At 38.3% G+C, this 19,903-nt stretch overlaps 2 protein-coding genes across 4 annotated transcripts in view; one reads left to right on the top strand and one right to left on the bottom strand.

Moving 5' to 3' along the window:
- The window catches only part of LOC133636390 (collagen alpha-1(IX) chain-like), a 71,707-nt gene that overhangs the window by 3,251 nt on the left and 48,553 nt on the right, over positions 1–19,903 (top strand). The gene's annotated exons all lie outside the window — the stretch shown is intronic.
- The window catches only part of LOC133635906 (protein FAM135B-like), a 185,947-nt gene that overhangs the window by 149,025 nt on the left and 17,019 nt on the right, over positions 1–19,903 (bottom strand). For 2 of the 3 annotated variants that reach the window (XM_062029353.1, XM_062029354.1), the window contains exons 3-5: positions 14,453–14,547; positions 14,220–14,385; positions 2,677–2,751 (exon numbers count right to left, since the gene is read on the bottom strand). The gene's annotated coding sequence lies outside the window, so the exon portion shown is untranslated. The remainder of the gene's footprint in view (positions 1–2,676; positions 2,752–14,219; positions 14,386–14,452; positions 14,548–19,903) is intronic. The other variant, XM_062029355.1, reaches the window with a different exon arrangement.

The following is a 19,903-nucleotide window of genomic DNA, read 5'->3' as shown; positions in this document are numbered from 1 at the left end:
TCTTAAGTGGTTAGGAGTTGCCAGCAGGGGGTGGCACTGAGGCGAGAGAGACGTGCGCCAACGTTCAGGGAACGGAACAATGTTTTTTTTTTTTTTTGATGACGAGCAGCTGATCAAACGGTATCGTTTAGACAGAGCGGATATTATTTTTGTCACAGATTTAATACTTTTCGATTCCTTGTTGATTTCTGCATGTGTCTGCAGTGGGCTAGTATATATAGAGCCACCCACACCAGTTTCAAATTAGTTGCCTAATTAATGAATTGGAAAGAAAATGTTATGACAGTAGCGTATGTGTGTGGCCGTGAGGTGAGTGACGTCAGTGAGTTTGTGGGCGAGAGAAGAGAGGGAGCGGTAGCGTGAGTGCCGGCGGGGACTAGTTTGTTTTGTATTATTTTGTAGTTTTTTGTCAAAATATACACTCCCATTGTCCACTTAAATATTTCCAAAATATTTCTTTATTCTTAGACAACGGATTCCCTTCCGTGATTGGTCATTTCTATGGACACAGAAATGACGTCACCTAAAATTGCGTTTACGGCACATAGTAATGTCGTAATTCAGCTCTGAGTGTGACACTTAAGATTCAGTCCTACACTTCGCTGAAAGTGTGAGTAAGACGCTTGATAACTAACTTTTAAGTGCAGCTTTCAGCCAAGAATTTATTTACTCTTAAGTCAACTCTTAGCAGACTTCTTAGGAGTCATTCTAAGAAGCTTGATAAGTACGGCCCCTGGAATTTAGACAGTCTCAAAGTACTTTTAGTAACATTGTCTTGGGTGACTGTAGCTTTAATGCTAATGAGCTGTGTTAGTCCACGCCCATCTTTAACATATTGTGCATGTAATCCACTTTCTACAAATACACGAAGGATGGAACAGTTTATAAAAAAGTCTGACCTGACCTGTGCAGAGTGTGTGTTGTTTGGATCCTGTTTTTTCTTTGTGTGTGTTAATAACAGGCATGTGATTTGACCACAATGAAAAAGACTGGAAAAATTTCCGGGGACGAAGGCCCACAGCCAGGTCTAGGTGGGGGGACGAAGGCCCCCAGCCAGGTCCTGGTGGGGGGGCAACGCCCCCCGAAGCTCCTGGTTTTTCACCAATTTAACATGCTAAAATTAACAAAGACAGCACCATTTGAAGAAAATATTTGAGTGTTTAAAGACATGAAAACATCATTAATAGAACATACATAACCCAATGATCCTAATGAATCACTGTATATGGTTCAGTCCCAACAGTATTTAGTCACTAATATTTACATCTTGTGTTCATTTCACATCCACAGGTGTCACATTGATCAGTGTTATTATCTACAGTTTATTTACAATATTACCACATTACTTCAGTTCATGTAATGTAATGTAAACATTTCATTCTTTTCGCCAAAATAGGATATACATTTATGAAAATAATTAAACAAGTTTAGTATTGTTTACTCATATTTGAAAATAGGAAATAATAATAATGTGAGGACACTGACATATTGCATGAAACAAGTGTGAAAATATTTACCTCCAAGATTGTTACACCACTGACAATAGTTTCAACAGACTACATAAGAACTTAATATTACAAAATAGTATTATATGCAAATTTATTTCAAATAAATTGTTAACTGGAATCAATAATGCGACTCTTTGAATTTCTGTAATTTCATAATATATTTTCACGTGGCTTTTTATTTTTTAGAAAAACCCATTTATATTTCGCAAAGCAATAATTGGTTAATATTTAAAACAAACATGCGTATTTCGCAAGCAAATATCTTTTAGCTTACCTCATTATTAACAACTCTGTCTGCAACTGAAGTGGGTTGTGGGTGGATCTTTCCTCTCCATGTCTACGGCAGTTTAAACAAAAGATGAAGTCCGTAAGGTTTGCTCACTTTCGGTTGACATCCAAAAGTAGCAGCTAGTGAAAAGTTTGTTTTCCTTGCTTCAAGTTGTTTCATATGTTTTTGGCGTTTCGCATGTACTTCCAAAGCCTTGAAACCTCGTGATCCATAGTCAATATTATCATGACACCGCGTGCACAAAACCTTTCCGGGACGATCGATTTTCCGAATAAAATCACCGAACAAAGTCGTAACTTTCTTCTTCCCAACAGTATCAGTGATTTCCCTTTCCATCCAGTCCCATCCAAACTTATTTTTGACATGTTTATCAATTTCTTTTACTCGTAAAGCGTCCTTTCTCTCGAGAACCGACATCGTTTACATATGGAAAATGGCGCTAATAACCATTATGAATGATGACGTTATTAACGTCATCATTCATAACAGATGTCCTGATTGGTCACAAGGAACATATCGACCAATCAACTACGGCGTAATATAAACTACGTCTCGAATCTTGATTTAGGGTCGGAAAAAAAAAGGAAAAACGGGAGATTATTTTTTTTTTTTCCCGAGATTAAAAAAGACGGAATTCCGACTTTAGACGGAAAAATCCCATGGCTGTAATAATCAGTTTGGAGCAGAAGGCTCTTTGATTTCCACATTAATGGAACGACGGACTGATTCACGGAATTGGCCAATCAAAAGGGAATCTGTTATCAAACAGGAAAATTGCCTTAACGTGAGTAAACCGGGAGGAGAAAGAAGTTTTAGTGAGGACGTGTGCACCTCCAACCCTCAAGTGCTCTCACCACAACTCACACACTTTTCACTCACCTTAATGGAGCGGCGTCAGCACTTTAGCCGCCCTGCACCCTTCTTGGGCGTCTGCCCCCGGGACTCAACTCAGACCTCAAACAAGTGGGAGGGAGAAAAAAGAACAGAACTCATCTCTTATTCCAAAGAGCCAAACACTTCCCAAATGACTTCTTCTGTTCGTGCCAAGAGATTTTTATTTTACTAATTTTTCTCAACACGATTTTCGGTACGATGCGATTCTCAGAATATATTATTTGGTATACACTTTACAATAAAACCTTTTTGCATGTTACAAAAGGTCTTCTTGGCTGCTGACGTGTGACATCTACAAACCCCGTTTCCATATGAGTTGGGAAATGGTGTTAGATGTAAATATAAACGGAATACAATGATTTGCAAATCCTTTTCAAGCCATATTCAGTTGAATATGCTACAAAGACAACATATTTCATGTTCAAACTCATAAACGTTTTTTTTTGTGCAATTAATCATGAACTTTATAATTTGATGGCAGCAACACGTGACAAAGAAGTTGGGAAAGGTGGCAATAAATACTGATAAAGTTGAGGAATGCTCATCAAACACTTATTTGGAACATCCCACAGGTGAACAGGCTAATTGGGAACAGGTGGGTGCCATGATTGGGTATAAAAGTAGATTCCATGAAATGCTCAGTCATTCACAAACAAGGATGGGGCGAGGGTCACCACTTTGTCAACAAATGCCTGAGCAAATTGTTGAACAGTTTAAGAACAACCTTTCTCAAGCAGCTATTGCAAGGAATTGAGGGATTTCACCATCTACGCTCCGTAATATCATCAAAGGGTTGAGAGAATGTGGAGAAATCACTGCAGGTAAGCAGCTAAGCCTGTGACCTTCCATCCCTCAGGCTGTACTGCATCAACAAGTGACATCAGTGTGTAAAGGATATCACCACATGGAACACTTCAGAAACCCACTGTCAGTAACTACAGTTGGTCGCTACATCTGTAAGTGCAAGTTAAAACTCTCCTATGCAAGGCGAAAACCGTTTATCAACAACACCCAGAAATGCCGAGCTCATCTAAGATGGACTGATACAAAGTGGAAAAGTGTTCTGTGGTCTGACGAGTCCACATTTCAAATTGTTTTTGGAAACTGCGGACGTCGTGTCCTCCGGACCAAAGAGGAAAAGAACCATCCGGATTGTTCTAGGCGCAAAGTGTAAAAGGCAGCATGTGTGATGGTATGGGGGTGTATTAGTGGCCAAGACATGGGTAACTTACACATCTGTGAAGGCACCATTAATGCTGAAAGGTACATACAGCTTTTGGAGCAACATATGTTGCCATCCAAGCAACGTTACCATGGACGCCCCTGCTTATTTCAGCAAGACAATGCCAAGCCAGGTGTTACATCAACGTGGCTTCATAGTAAAAGAGTGCGGGTACTAGACTGGCCTGCCTGTAGTCCAGACATTGAAAATGTGTGGCACCTAAAATAGCAGAAGGGAGACCCCCGGACTGTTGAACAACTTAAGCTGTACATCAAGCAAGAATGGGAAAGAATTCCACTTCAAAAATGTGTCTCCTCACTTCCCAAACCAAAACGGAGTGTTGTTCAAAGGAAAGGCCATGTAACACAGTGGTGAACATGCCCTTTCCCAACTACTTTGGCACGTGTTGCAGCCATGACATTCTAAGTTCATTATTATTTGCAAAAAAAACCTAAAGTTTATGAGTTTGAACATGAAATATGTTGTCTTTGTAGCATATTCAACTGAATATGGCTTGAAAAGGATTTGCAAATCATTGTATTCCGTTTATATTTACATCTAACACCATTTCCCAACTCATATGGAAACGGGGTTTGTACATGCAGTGACTACGTTTTATTTCATTTCTGTAAGAATAAACAGTAAAGGTGGATTATTTGGACATATGGTATTCTGGGGTGATAAAAGAACAATGTACACCAAACCAAACTGGCAACCCTCATATAATCCCAAATGTGGATTTTGTGAACTATTCCAGCCCTAATATACACTGTAAATCTGCACATATATCCCATTCAACAAGTGTTAGCAACATTAGCATACAATGCTAACAGTCACATTTGAACAGCAACATCATGCTGGGTCAGGGGTCACCAACCTTTTTGAAAGCAAGAGCTACTTCTTGGGTAGTGATTAATGCGAAGGGCTACCAGTTTGATACACACTTAAATAAATTGCCAGAAATAGCCAATTTGCTCAATTTACCTTTAACTCTATGTTATTATTAATAATTAATGATATTTTCACTTAATTGAACGGTTTAAAAGAGGAGAAAACACACAAAAAAAAGACAATTAAATTTTGAAACCGTTTATCTTCAATTTCGACTCTTTAAAATTCAAAATTCAACCGAAAAAAAGAAGAGAAAAACTAGCTAATTCGAATCTTTTTGAAAAAATTAAAAAAATAATTTATGGAACATCTTTAGTAATTTTTCCTGATTAAGATTCATTTTAGGATTTTGATGACATGTTTTAAATAGGTTAAAATCCAATCTACACTTTGTTAGAATATATAACAAATTGGACCAAGCTATATTTCTAACAAAGACAAATCATTATTTCTTCTAGATTTTACAAAACAAAAATTTTAAAAGAAATTCAAAATACTTTGAAATAAGATTTAAATGTGATTCTACAGATTTTCTAGATTTGCCAGAATAATTTTTTTTGAATTTTAATCATAAGTTTGAAAAAATATTTCACAAATATTCTTCGTCGAAAAAACAGAAGCTAAAATGAAGAATTAAATTAAAATTTATTGATTATTCTTTACAATAAAAAAATTAATTTACTTGAACATTGATTTAACTTGTCAGGAAAGAAGAGGAAGGAATTTAAAAGGTAAAAAGGTATATGTGTTTAAAAATCCTAAAATCATTTTTAAGGTTGTATTTTTTCTCTAAAATTGTCTTTCTGAAAGTTATAAGAAGCAAAGTAAAAAAATTAATGAATTTATTTAAACAAGTGAAGACCAAGTCTTTAAAATATTTTCTTGGATTTTCAAATTCTATTTGAGTTTTGTCTCTCTTAGAATTAAAAATGTCGGGCAAAGCGAGACCAGCTTGCTAGTAAATAAATAAAATTTAAAAAATAGAGGCAGCTCACTGGTAAGTGCTGCTATTTGAGCTTTTTTTAGAACAGGCCAGCGGGCTACTCATCTGGGGCCGTACTTATCAAGCTTCTTAGAATTACTCCTAAGTGGTCTGCTAAGAGTTGACTTAAGAGTAAATAAATTCTTGGCTGAAAGCTGCACTTAAAAGTTAGTTATCAAGCGTCTTACTCACACTTTCAGCGAAGTGTAGGACTGAATCTTAAGTGTCACACTCAGAGCTGAATTACGACATTACTATGTGCCGTAAACGCAATTTTAGGTGACGTCATTTCTGTGTCCATAGAAATGACCAATCATGGAAGGGAATCCGTTGTCTAAGAAAAAAGAAATATCTTGGAAATATTTAAGTGGACAATGGGAGTGTATATTTTGACAATAAACTACAAAATAATACAAAACAAACTAGTCCCCGCCGGCACTCACGCTACCGCTCCCTCTCTTCTCTCGCCCACACACTCACTGACGTCACTCACCTCACGGCCACACACATACGCTACTGTCATAACATTTTCTTTCCAATTCATTAATTAGGCAACTAATTTGAAACTGGTGTGGGTGGCTCTATGTATACTAGCCCACTGCAGACACATGCAGAAATCAACAAGGAATCGAAAAGTATTAAATCTGTGACAAAAATAATATCCGCTCTGTCCAAACGATACCGTTTGATCAGCTGCTCGTCATCAAAAAAACAAAACATTGTTCCGTTCCCTGAACGTTCGCGCACGTCTCTCTCGCCTCAGTGCCATCCCCTGCTGGCAACTCCTAACCACTTAAGACACCTCTGAAGGTCTCTTAAATATGGTGGAGAGTAGGAGTGATTCTTAGACTTAAGAACGTTGATAAAAAGCTTTTATTCTTAAGTTTGAGAGTAGGACTAAATTTCGCAAATTCTCAGGACTTAAGTGTAAAATGGCACTCTAAGAAGCTTGATAAGTACGGCCCCTGGTCCTTACGGGCTACCTGGTGCCCGCGGGCACCGCGTTGGTGACCCCTGTGCTAGGTTATCTTATTTGCCAAATAAAAAGAAAATGATCAAACGTACGGCTCCAACATCTGCCGCTGACTGATTACAAATGATGATGTGTAGCAAAGCCTTCTTATTCACCAACTTGCGGGCCTAGCTAGGGGTGTGTCAAAGTCAGTTCAAGTCCATAAAAATGAATGACGTCATAAAACTTGGAACTTCAAAAGCGACCTTTTCCTCTCACAAGCACGGGAGATTTGAGGTGTTTGGTGCTCATCTAGAACACCATTTAAAAATGTGCAAACTTGTGTTATTGTTGCGGTCGTAGTAGCGTACAACTACAAAACTACGTTCTGTGCCCTGGCATCCGTCAGAGGTGCTCATTATTCGCCCGGACAGTTTAAAGAAAAAAAAATCAGAACAGCCTTTTCCTGTGAAGCAGGTGTTGCAACCCGAAATACGCTTTTAAAGGGCAAAATGGCATTCGCTTAGACATTTTATAGCGACTGCAACTCCTGCTGGTCTTTTTTTTGGGTTGGCGCTATCCTGTAATTCAGCTGATGTTCTCTGCAAGGCATGTGTCAACATCAAGCATTCTTCAGACAATCTGATGCACCGAGCGGCCTTATGGGGCTGGTTATTACAAGAATTACACACAAGGCGCACATGTCATTAGGGGGCACCCGAGAGAAGCCCTGCTTTACACACATGGGCCCCTGCGGCTCCAGCAGCTTTTGAAGTGTGGCTAATAAAATGCTGACACCACCTCCACAAAAACTCTCGTCCAATGAGAGGCCATTAAGCAAACTTTTATTTGGCCTTAGAAAATGCTTGAACATGCTCCTCGCCCTCACTCCTCAACATGCACAGGTAAAGGGAGGGGATTGTACATTTGACTTTTTACTCCAGCATCACAGTGAAACATGGCCGCCCTCTCTTCTGCTCTGACCAGGTAAATAACCTCATCACTTGGCTGTATTATGACCCAATATTTATTTGTACTTTTTTTCTACATTGTTGCAACTTAAAGACGCCTGAGTTGGCGGCAGCTTTTTCAGAAATCTGCGGCAAAAGTTGCAATGTTTTGATGTTGATTTTTTTTAGGGTGCACAAAGAAAATCGATTCACATCCAAATCGCGATTCTTATTCATTCCGATTCTAAATAAATTAATAATTTTCTTAAATGTATTTTTAAAAAAATAAAAAAATTGAGTTTTTAGGCCATCTCCATGCATCTAAAAATAACTTTTATAATCTGTAATGAAAAAGTTTCATTATAGTCATACCAAATATATTGCGAGAACCGGTTTGAATGGAAAATCAAGTTGAATGGAGATTAAATTCTAAATTGAATCAGATCCAATTGTCATCTGCCCAAAGATGCACACCATTGAATCAACGTGTGATTGTATAAATGTATCGAATGTTTTAAGTCTTCTTTGTTCTTTAACCTTGACCTCAAAAAGCACAGGATTTAAACAAAAGATGGAAAACAAATACTGTATTGATGTTTTACTTGTTTTATAGCACACAAACTGAAATATAAACACCATATGGCAGATAAAAGCACATACTAATTGTCAAATGACTGCACTGTTTTAATTCATTATAACTTAGCAAAGTGATAACTAGTTATAAATACAGCTAAATGTTTATGTAGTACATTATCCATTATCCGCTCTCGACAGGAACAGGAAGTAGCTCTGGGGCCGTACTTATCAAGCTTCTTAGAGTGCCATTTTACACTTAAGTCCTGAGAATTTGCGAAATTTAGTCCTACTCTCAAACTTAAGAATAAAAGTTTTTTATCAACGTTCTTAAGTCTAAGAATCACTCCTACTCTCCACCATATTTAAGAGACCTTCAGAGGTGGTTAGGAGTTGCCAGCAGGGGATGGCACTGAGGCGAGAGAGACGTGCGCCAACGTTCAGGGAGCAGAACGATGTCCTGGATTTGTTTGATGACGAGCAGCTGATCAAACGGTATCGTTTAGACAGAGCGGGTATTATTTTTGTCACAGATTTAATACTTTTTGATTCCTTGTTGATTTCTGCATGTGGCTGCAGTGGGCTAGTATATATAGAGCCACCCACACCAGTTTCAAATTAGTTGCCTAATTAATGAATTGGAAAGAAAATGTTATGAGAGTAGCGTATGTGTGTGGCCGTGAGGTGAGTGACGTCAGTGAGTGTGTGGGCGAGAGAAGAGAGGGAGCGGTAGTGTGAGTGCCGGCGGGGACTAGTTTGTTTTGTATTATTTTGTAGTTTATTGTCAAAATATACACTCCCATTGTCCACTTAAATATTTCCAAGATATTTCTTTATTCTTAGACAACGGATTCCCTTCCGTGATTGGTCATTTCTATGGACACAGAAATGACGTCACCTAAAATTGCGTTTAGGGCACATAGTAATGTCGTAATTCAGCTCTGAGTGTGACACTTAAGATTCAGTCCAACACTTCGCTGAAAGTGTGAGTAAGACGCTTGATAACTAACTTTGAAGTGCAGCTTTCAGCCAAGAATTTATTTACTCTTAAGTCAACTCTTAGCAGACTTCTTAGGAGTCATTCTAAGAAGCTTGATAAGTACGGCCCCTGAGCTACGTGAGAGGACAACCATTGTGAAATTGGAGCAATAAATAGCAGATCCAGATCTTTATGCTTTAATATTAAATCTCACATCAAAATATTGATACTTAAGTTAATTGAGATCATGAACATTAATAACAGGAACACGATGTAAAGTTTCTAAATCATTGTGATCTTGTCTAAATAAAATGAGACTGGTGGGAAGTGGGAAGTACTTTTTCTTCCGTCGGGGTAAGTACGTCATGCACATTGTGCTGTGTTCACTTATTCAGTCTATTTGTTTAAGAAAATGATTGGCAATTAAAATGATCACTCGGTATTATAAAATAGCAAGTGTATGTCTAATTTGAGAGACTACATAGAGAATTAGATCTAAATAACATTCAGTGCAGAAAAAGGCCATCATTTGTTTCACTTTCTGATTTTATATCCTTTAAAGATGATTCCCCAAGAGCAGCAACACTTGAAATACACTACTTTTGACCTCACACATGAGGTATATTTGTACCAAGTATCAAGTCGGTTTTGCCGATACCAGCCTGAATTTTACTCGGTATCTGAAGGTAAATAAAATCTGTGGTATGGCACATCACTTGTTGATGAGCTGTTACACGTTGTTCCTGCTTGCTCTGCCTACACAAGGAACAAACCTGTTTGAGACAAAGTCTATTGGCAAAAATGACGCAGATTGTGTAAAATATGCAGGGAAGTTGCAGGCGTTGGACAAAGTTATGAGGCTGTACATATTTCGAGGTCGGTACCGAAAATCCTGGACTATAAGTTGCTACTTTTTTCTTAGGCTTTGAATCCTGCTGCTTATAAAACGGTGCAGCTACCGTATTTTCCGCACTATAAGGCGCACCGGAGTATAAGGCATACTTGCCAACCTTGAGACCTCTGATACCGGGAGGTGGGGGGTGGGAGCGTGGTCGGGGGCGTGGTTAAGATGGGAATATATTTAAGCTGGAATTTACCAACTCAAGTATTTCATATATATATATAAATATATATATATAAATATATATAAATATATATATATAAATATATATATATATATATATATATATATATATATATATATATATATATATATATATATATATATATATATATGTATGAAATACTTGACTTTCAGTGAATTCTAGCTATATATATATATTTATTTTATTATACATATAAATAAAATAAATACTTGAATTTCAGTGTTCTGGAGGCTATCCAGTAGATGGCAGTATTGTCCTGTTTAAGAGTGTCACAACGTTGCTGTTTACGGCAGATGAACTGCTTTACGGTAGACTAAACGTGACTGCTGTTGTGGTGTGTTGTTACCGCGCTGGGAGGACGTTTATGAAACTGCCTAACAATAAACCCACATAAGAAACCAAGAACTCGCCCTCGATCATTCTACAGTTATGACGTCATTGGGCAAGCAAGCTGTTTATATTGTGGGAAAGCGGACGTGAGAACAGGCTGTCCCCACTCAGGTCCGCATTGAGCTGGAGGGGGAGTGGCCTCCAGCTCCGGCTGAATACCGGGAGTTTGTCGGGAGAAAATTTCTGCCGGGAGGTTATCGGGAGAGGCGCTGAATACCGGGAGTCTCCCGCTAAAAACGGGAGGGTTGGCAAGTATGGTATAAGGCGCACCTTCAATGAATGGCCTATTTTAAAACGTTGTTCATATATAAGGCGCACCGCATTAGAAGGCGCATAGAATAGACGCTACAGTAGAGGCGGGGTTACGTTATGCATCCCGTAGTTGCGAGACCTGTTGTGGCTCAATATTGGTCCATATATAAGGCGCACAGAATTATAAGGCGCACTGTCAGCTCTTGAGAAAATTGGAGGTTTTTAGGTGCGCCTTATAGTGCGGAAAATACGGTAATTCATTGATTTTTATTCGCTGACAGACGACTTTCAATCAATCAAAGTTTACTTATATAGCCCTAAATCACGAGTGTCTCAAAGGGATGCACAACGACATCCGCCCTGAGATGGGTAGGTTGGAGTTCAAATCCCAGCCGAGTCATACCAAAGACTATAAAAATGGGACCCATTACCTCCCTGCTTGGCACTCAGCATCAAGGGTTGGAGTTGGGGGTTAAATCACCAAAATGATTCCCGGGCGCGGCGCCGCTGCTGCCCACTGCTCCCCAAGGGGATGGGTCAAATGCAGAGGACAAATTTCACCACATCTAGTGTGTGTGTGACAATCATTGGTACTTTAATCTTTAAACTTTAATCCTCTGACTTTAAAATAGTTTTTAAAAAAGCAAACACACTAAATAGTTGTGTTATTGTTTGTGCTATGGCGCCGCCTTTTGGACGAGTTCACTCACTGCAGTGCTGCATTGACCTTCTGTTTAGACTTTTTTTTTTAAAACCTAGCGGAAGTACAGTTGCCATTCGGTCTTCTAGCATTCCATAGCACTTCCACTCGTGTGGATTCTTCATTCATAAATCTAAGTCACATTTGTAGGTTTTACAGCATAACTAAAACCATTTTTACTTACTAAACTGTCCCATGTGTGATGTCTGTAGGCTTTATTCCCGGTGCGCGCGACCGTCCAGAAATGACGGTAGTTGAATTGACCTTGACATTGCTAATTCCTGGAGAGACTAACATGAAGTCCAGTCTTTCTTTACGTGTCATCAATTAAAGGTGCAATGTAGTAGACGGGTGCACTTGTAGAGTGAAAGGAGAGTAATAGAGAATGGCATGATATTGATTAGATGTTTGAAGTAGTTACACAACAAGATGCAAGCTATTAGAGTTTAGCCTGACAGGTGAAGGGCTCAGGCATCTACATAAATGTGGATGCAACCTTATTAAAGGTCAAGCCTGGTGACTCTGCAAAAGTCATGCATTTACTAGCGGCTGCCAATCAGTTACATTAAGTTAGTCAGTATTTGAAGGTAATGTTAAGATTGTGTCTTTTGTTCTAAAAATACTAAAGAGATCTCCTCTAAACTGTCTTGGATTGACATTTGGACCTCTATATGCTCCTGAGAACCGGCGTCATCTACAGTGGACATTTGTGGGCTTGCACAACAGGCCAAAGAAGTGGCCCACAGACAAATATCCACTGGAGAGCAGAGGTTGGCAAACTTTTTCACCTCGGGGCCACTCAAATATTAATGCTAAATTAGTCATCTTACTCTTGATTTTAATCCTATTCAATAATTATATCTAACCTACTTACAGTTTACAACTTTGTCAAATGATACAAAAGCATGTTTTAATAAAACATTGTTAATTGAACAAACAAACTGTGGTTGTGCTGATTAGAAGAATAAGTACTAATCCCTGGGACTTATCCCCGCCTTATGTTTGCATGCAGCTGAGATAGGCTCCAGCCACCACCGTGACCGCGAGAGGGACAAGTGGTAGAAAATGGATGGATGGATGTACCAATCAAATATACTGCATAAGAAGGGACTCATAAATAACTGATTAAAATACATTTACACACAACTATGTTGTGTTAAAATAAATAAACAATACCAAACATGCTTTCTGACTAAACAATCCATGAAAATTGAAGTACAAATTAAAATACAGCTTCACTACTTTAGTCAAAGTTTTTGTGCTTAAGAAACTTCTCTGACTTCTTCTGTTTGTTTGATATTGTCATCACTGCCACACGTGGTGGAAAAGTGTATTACAACTGAACACATACGAATCGCAGCTGAGAAACACATTTTTAGACGGGCCTGTAGAGGGCGCTCACGGTCCAACAATGTGCCTCAGCCCTATGGTTAAGAAACAGTGCTGTAGAGGACGCTGGCTTTGAAGAGGTTACTTGCCTGCTAAACACCAAACTTCCTTGGTATAGAAATGCTAATATCGTATATGCTCTAAAATAACTGTCCTTTCATTTTTTTAGGCTGAAAATTCAACACATTTCTGCCACTCATTGAAATGGAAATCACCACAAACTATTACAATAAGAATTTTAGCAATATTGTCTGTTTTGGAAATGAGAATATTTTAAATCAAATATATCAAAAGGCTTGATCATTTTATTTCATTAAAAAAACAACTAAGCAATACATACAATTTTGTGAAATATATACTTATTTGCTCTTTATTTAGGTCATACTCTTTTCCATTACAAAAATAATGTGATTTGACCTAAATACAGGTGAATATGGTAAAAAACTTCATTCATTTCAGCAGTTTACCTCCCAATGTGAAACAAGTATGTGATATCATTACATACAAATTGAAATATGTCAAGCTTTTGTTATCATTTTGATGATCATGGCTTACAGTTTTTGAAAAAAAACAAATTTTCTGAAATGCTCAATTTATAGTTTTCAAAAGCTGTAAACCACATCAAAATGATATCAAAAGAAGGCTTGAAATACCGAGTGTCATTTACTAGTTTCACCTTGTGAATCTAATTGCTGCTGTAAACAAACTGTTGCACAATCTTCTACTTTTTTGAGTTTCACCTGCAGTGCTTCTCAAGATACCCAACGACGCCTATTTTTTCTTCATATTTTTTTCTTATTATATTTCCTCAACGCATTGAAAGCATTTGATTTCTTTAACCATGTTTTTTTAATCAATAAAATAAATATCACTTTCAAGACACCTGTGACACTATTTAACATATTATTCAGAACATCATTAAAGCTACCCAATGCATTATCTGATGTATTTATTACAAACCTCAGTTGTGAAGTCCATTTATTGCCATAATTCATAAGTCTTTGGAATATGAATTTGCACACTTTTCATGGCCAAATGACGTGATAATAATGTCAGATGATTATTATTCCTAAAAACAGCCCGCATGTATGCAAATGCTATTTAAAAAGGTGCAGTATGGAGCCGTGATAGCGGGCTTGTACCTTTGAGATGGGTTGATGTAGGAAAAAAGGAGTCAGCGAGACCCTGAGGGACCTCTGAAGACGTCTTTTAAAGGCGTAACGTTGGAGGCCGACGTCTGCCCTTGCTGCTGACCGAGCCATCAGTCACCTATTTGACGTCCCGCTCGCTCAGGAAGCTAACGTGCATCTGCAAGGGAGTTTACACAGAGAAATAACCTCCAGTGCAGCCATTTCTCAGATGCATGAGACATAACCTTTTATAAAGAATCCTGTCTCTTCCGCAGGGACAGAAAGTCTTCTTGCTCCACATGCTTGAGTCCCATCTTTGAACCAGGAAGTAGCCTGCTAGCTAACAAACAGATGGACAAATACCAACATGACAGTTTTTTTTTACCACTATTGCCATATTTTATCCTCTTTTTCTAACCATTTAACAAACATTTTGGCCTGTCTCTGAATCAAAATTGTATGCTAGATGATCCACACTCCACAAACCATGAAGTACAGTAGTCTGCTAGCTAACAAATATACTGACAACAATGGTACGGTCTAAAACCTGTCATTTGTCATCCTTCATGAACCAGGAAGTAGTCTGCTAGCTAACAAATATACTGACAACAATGGTACGGTCTAAAACCTGTCATTTGTCATCCTCCATGAACCAGGAAGTAGTCTGCTAGCTAACAAATATACTGACAACAATGGTACGGTCTAAAACCTGTCATTTGTCATCCTCCATGAACCAGGAAGTAGTCTGCTAGCTAACAAATATACTGACAACAATGGTACGGTCTAAAACCTGTCATTTGTCATCCTCCATGAACCAGGAAGTAGTCTGCTAGCTAACAAATATACTGACAACAATGGTACGGTCTAAAACCTGTCATTTGTCATCCTCCATGAACCAGGAAGTAGTCTGCTAGCTAACAAATATACTGACAACAATGGTACGGTCTAAAACCTGTCATTTGCCATCCTTCCGTGAACCAGGAAGTAGTCTGCTAGCTAACAAATATACTGACAACAATGGTACGGTCTAAAACCTGTCATTTGTCATCCTCCGTGAACCAGGAAGTAGTCTGCTAGCTAACAAATATACTGACAACAATGGTACGGTCTAAAACCTGTCATTTGTCATCCTCCGTGAACCAGGAAGTAGTCTGCTAGCTAACAAATATACTGACAACAATGGTACGGTCTAAAACCTGTCATTTGTCATCCTCCATGAACCAGGAAGTAGTCTGCTAGCTAACAAATATACTGACAACAATGGTACGGTCTAAAACCTGTCATTTGTCATCCTCCATGAACCAGGAAGTAGTCTGCTAGCTAACAAATATACTGACAACAATGGTACGGTCTAAAACCTGTCATTTGCCATCCTCCGTGAACCAGGAAGTAGTCTGCTAGCTAACAAATATACTGACAACAATGGTACGGTCTAAAACCTGTCATTTGTCATCCTCCGTGAACCAGGAAGTAGTCTGCTAGCTAACAAATATACTGACAACAATGGTACGGTCTAAAACCTGTCATTTGTCATCCTCCATGAACCAGGAAGTAGTCTGCTAGCTAACAAATATACTGACAACAATGGTACGGTCTAAAACCTGTCATTTGTCATCCTTCATGAACCAGGAAGTAGTCTGCTAGCTAACAAATATACTGACAACAATAATACGGTCTAAAACCTGTCATTTGTCATCCTCCATGAACCAGGAAGTATTATTAGTGGAGCAGCAGCACGCACAATCATGTGTGCTTACGGACTGTATCCCTTGCAGACTGTATTGATATATATATTGATATATAATGTAGGAAGCAGAATATTAATAACAGAAAGAAACAACCCTTTTGTGTGAATGAGTGTAAATGGGGGAGGGAGGTTTTTTGGGTTGGTGCACTAATTGTAAGTGTATCTTGTGTTTTTTATGTGGATTTAATTAAAAAAAAACAAACAAAAAAAAAAAACGATACTGATGATAAAAAAACCGATACCGATAATTTCCGATAGTACATTTTAACGCATTTATCGTCCGATAATATCGGCAGACCGATATTATCGGACATATCTAACCATAATATTACGTTAACATACCAGTTGGTTATTTATGCCTCATACACTTATTCAGCCTGTTGTTGGGGGCGGTACAGCTCGGTTGGTAGAGTGGCCGTGCCATAGAGATGCGCGGATAGGCAATTATTTAATCCGCAACCGCATCACAAAAGTCGTCATCCACCCGCCATCCACCCGAACCAACATTTTATCAAAACCCCACCCACCCGCCACCGGCCCGTTGTTATATATCTAATATAGACGATGCAAGGCATTAGTGAGGTTAAAGAATATATGTATGTCATCCCTATTTAAACAAAAATAGATTAAATAAATAATAATAATAGAATTATAATGAAAATGGACGGTCGCGACAAACAAAGCAGGCTAAATAGCCTTACATTGTAGCCAATCGGAGATGCGCTTCACTTGAAAGCGAGGCCAAATAATGAACACACAGTAGTATATCTCCAATAGAAAAAAAAACACAATAAACAACGCAATTGCCTTAATTCCTTTGCATTGTAGTGCGCCCAAACAACACGTAACCATCAAAATTATTCAGCTGACCCAACTCAATATAGGTTAGACATGGGCTTATTTGGTATAGCCTAGGTAACGTAGACTAATTTGTTGAACATATCCAACCGTGTGTCTACTTACTTTTTTTTTTTAGCACTATGCAGGAGTAAAATGGCATCTACAGTGCCAGGATTCAGGTGAGAGCGCCTGGCCTCTAAAATGCGCCCTGCTGCGCTGAAGGAGCGCTCACTTGCGGCACTTGTTGCTGGGATGCATAGGAAGGATTCTCTCTATACATTTAACTATGTATATATATTTCCCAATTGGTTCAACCGCCACCCGCCCGAATATATTTAAAATCTATTTTTTTCGTCATTCATCCGCCCGACCCGCGGATTACCCGCGGACTCCGCGGGTGTGTCCGCAGACCGCGCATCTCTACCGTGCCAGCAACTTGAGGGTTGCAGGTTCGATCCCCGCTTCTGCCATCCTAGTCACTGCCGTTGTGTCCTTGGGCAAGACACTTTACCCACCTGCTCCCAGTGCCACCCACACTGGTTTAAATGTAACTTAGATATTGGCTTTCACTATGTAAAGCGCTTTGAGTCACTAGAGAAAAAGCGCTATATAAATATAACTCACTTCACTTCACTATTCTTTATTTATTTTAAATTGCCTTTCAAATGTCTATTCTTGGTGTTGGCTTTTATCAAATACATTTCCCCAAAAAATGCGACTTAAATATGTTTTTTTCCTTCTTTATTATGCATTTTCGTCCGGTGCCACTTATACTCCGGAGCGACTTATACTCCGAAAAATACGGTAATTATGTTTTTTAAATCTACCCCTTGTTCATTTTTTTTTATTCTAACTCATTTTAATACTAGGTCAGCTATTCTTTTTATATAAAAACTTTGAAAAAACATTGAAATATCACAGCATGTGACGTCACAGAAGCTACGTCGTAAAATATTTCTAGAAAGAAAGTGTTGTATTCTTTGTGCATGTGTGCACCAATCAGGTAGTAAAACAACACTCAAATATCAACATTTTAAGTCAAAACGGAATGTTCCTATCACCCTCCAGTCAAAGGAAGTAGCCTGCTAGCTAACAAACAGATGACAGTTTTTACTAATATTGCAGTATTGTATCCTCTTTTTTGATCAATGCATCATAAATTTATATTTTGACCTGTCTGTCCTGTAATCAAATGTGCAAAGTCATCAATCCTCCATGAACCAGGAAGCAGCGTGTTACCTAACAAACACATATAAGTGACATTTAGTATTTTTTTGTAGAATTTGTTTTAAAATGATTGACATTACTATTAAACCACATATAAACAGTAGTGTTGTAGTTTGCAGTGTCCTCTTTTGTAGTCTAACGAGTCTTATGTGTATCATTCAGGGTCTCTGCAGGTCTCAACCAGTCAAACTTAAGACTTTTAAGACCATAATGAACATAATTGATGACCATTTCATATCAATACTGACAAAAAGTACAAAGACATAAATGAAAATCAGAGGGCCAGAATGAATTGTAATGATATGAATGAATTCACTCTTTCACAATGGAAAACTAACTGGTTAAACTAAGTAAATACACCAGAAGCGTGTCTATTGTAAACAAATACTAGCAAACATTTTTCAGCTTTGCCATAGAAGTGCAGTGTGCTTCATGTCATGTAGCAACAACCAGAATGTCAGCAATGGCAGAGGAAAGCGCAACGATATGTTATCTGTAAAAAGGACTGTTAGCATCTCTGCTAAAGTTAAATGGTTAACTTTTGCAGTGTTTTTGCGGCTTTCAAAATTGAGCATTCAGATAAAAACCTGTACAGTACTACTGTACCTGCACAAAGTAGTGAAAAAATAGTGATTGTCTAAAAAGAAGGAAGGCCATTATGGCTTGCAGGCCTCAAACAGAATTTACCGTTATTTCCGGACTATAAGCCGCACCTGACTATAAGCCGCACCAGCTAAATGTAGGGGAAAATACAGATTGCTCCATAAATAAGCCGCACCCGACTATAAGCCGCAGGGTTTTGATGTGTAATTAGCGTAGTATATAGGGGTTCCTGCTACCACGGAGGGGATTGTCGGGACAGAGATGACTGTTTGGGAACGCAAAGCGTCCCATTTATTAACAATAAATCTTTCAATCATTCAATCAAACTTTCACATCTTTGACATGGCGAACAGCATTCGTGCAGAGTACAAATAATACAACGCTGCAAAGTAATACAAAGTGCTCGCCTGTACGTTATCAAAATAAGCAGCCTACCGGTATATGAAAAGTCAGTCTTTAATCATTGTGTCATCGTCTTCCTCCTGCGTACTAAAACCACCAAAATCCTCTTCGTCGGTGTCGGAGAAGAACAGGCCGTAAATAAGCCGCACCCTTGTATAAGCCGCAGGGACCAGAACCAGGGGAAAAAGTAGCGGCTTATAGTCCGGAAATTACGGTAGATGTGAATTATGTGGATAACATTCACATTTTCTCAATATGTCTCTGGATACATTACACCTGTTTTTGTGATGCTAATAAACAAGGACTAGTTTTATTGAAGCATAAAGTTAAAGTTAAAGTTAAAGTACCAATGATTGTCACACTAAGTGCAAACACTAAACAGACAACCTGTTTAGATTTTTAGTGTCCCTTGCTGTATAAAAGTTGGAAAAAAGATTAGGCATGAGAAGCTGACCTGAAAACATTGGAATAAATAATACATGAGAATTGTTTTTGAATAGTTTTACTGCTGTGAGTACACTATTAGCACAGGCAAATGAGCAGGTATGTAATAGTATGATTTTACTAGTAAACATATCACATTGATCTCACTCACATCACACTCCTTTAGGGGGTGAAGTTGACCGTGTATGGGTGTGCAAGGTGTGCAAGTGTTTGCAGCATTTCAGCAGCTTTTGACACAGACTTATCCAGATTTTTGACTTTTACATGATCATTTCATTGACTTTCACCGCAATATTTACATCCTCAATAAGTCCACAAATATCTGCTTGACTTGCATATCAATCTGTATTATTCATGTTAATAATGTAATGTTGGTTACATTTGTATGAATTTAAGTTGGAAAATAATTACAATCTGTAATAATAATGAACTT

This window comes from Entelurus aequoreus, linkage group LG20 (genome assembly GCF_033978785.1).
Source record: "Entelurus aequoreus isolate RoL-2023_Sb linkage group LG20, RoL_Eaeq_v1.1, whole genome shotgun sequence".
Lineage (NCBI taxonomy): Eukaryota > Metazoa > Chordata > Actinopteri > Syngnathiformes > Syngnathidae > Entelurus > Entelurus aequoreus.
Note: the sequence above shows the minus strand (reverse complement) of the source record. Positions and strands in the feature narration are given on the sequence as shown.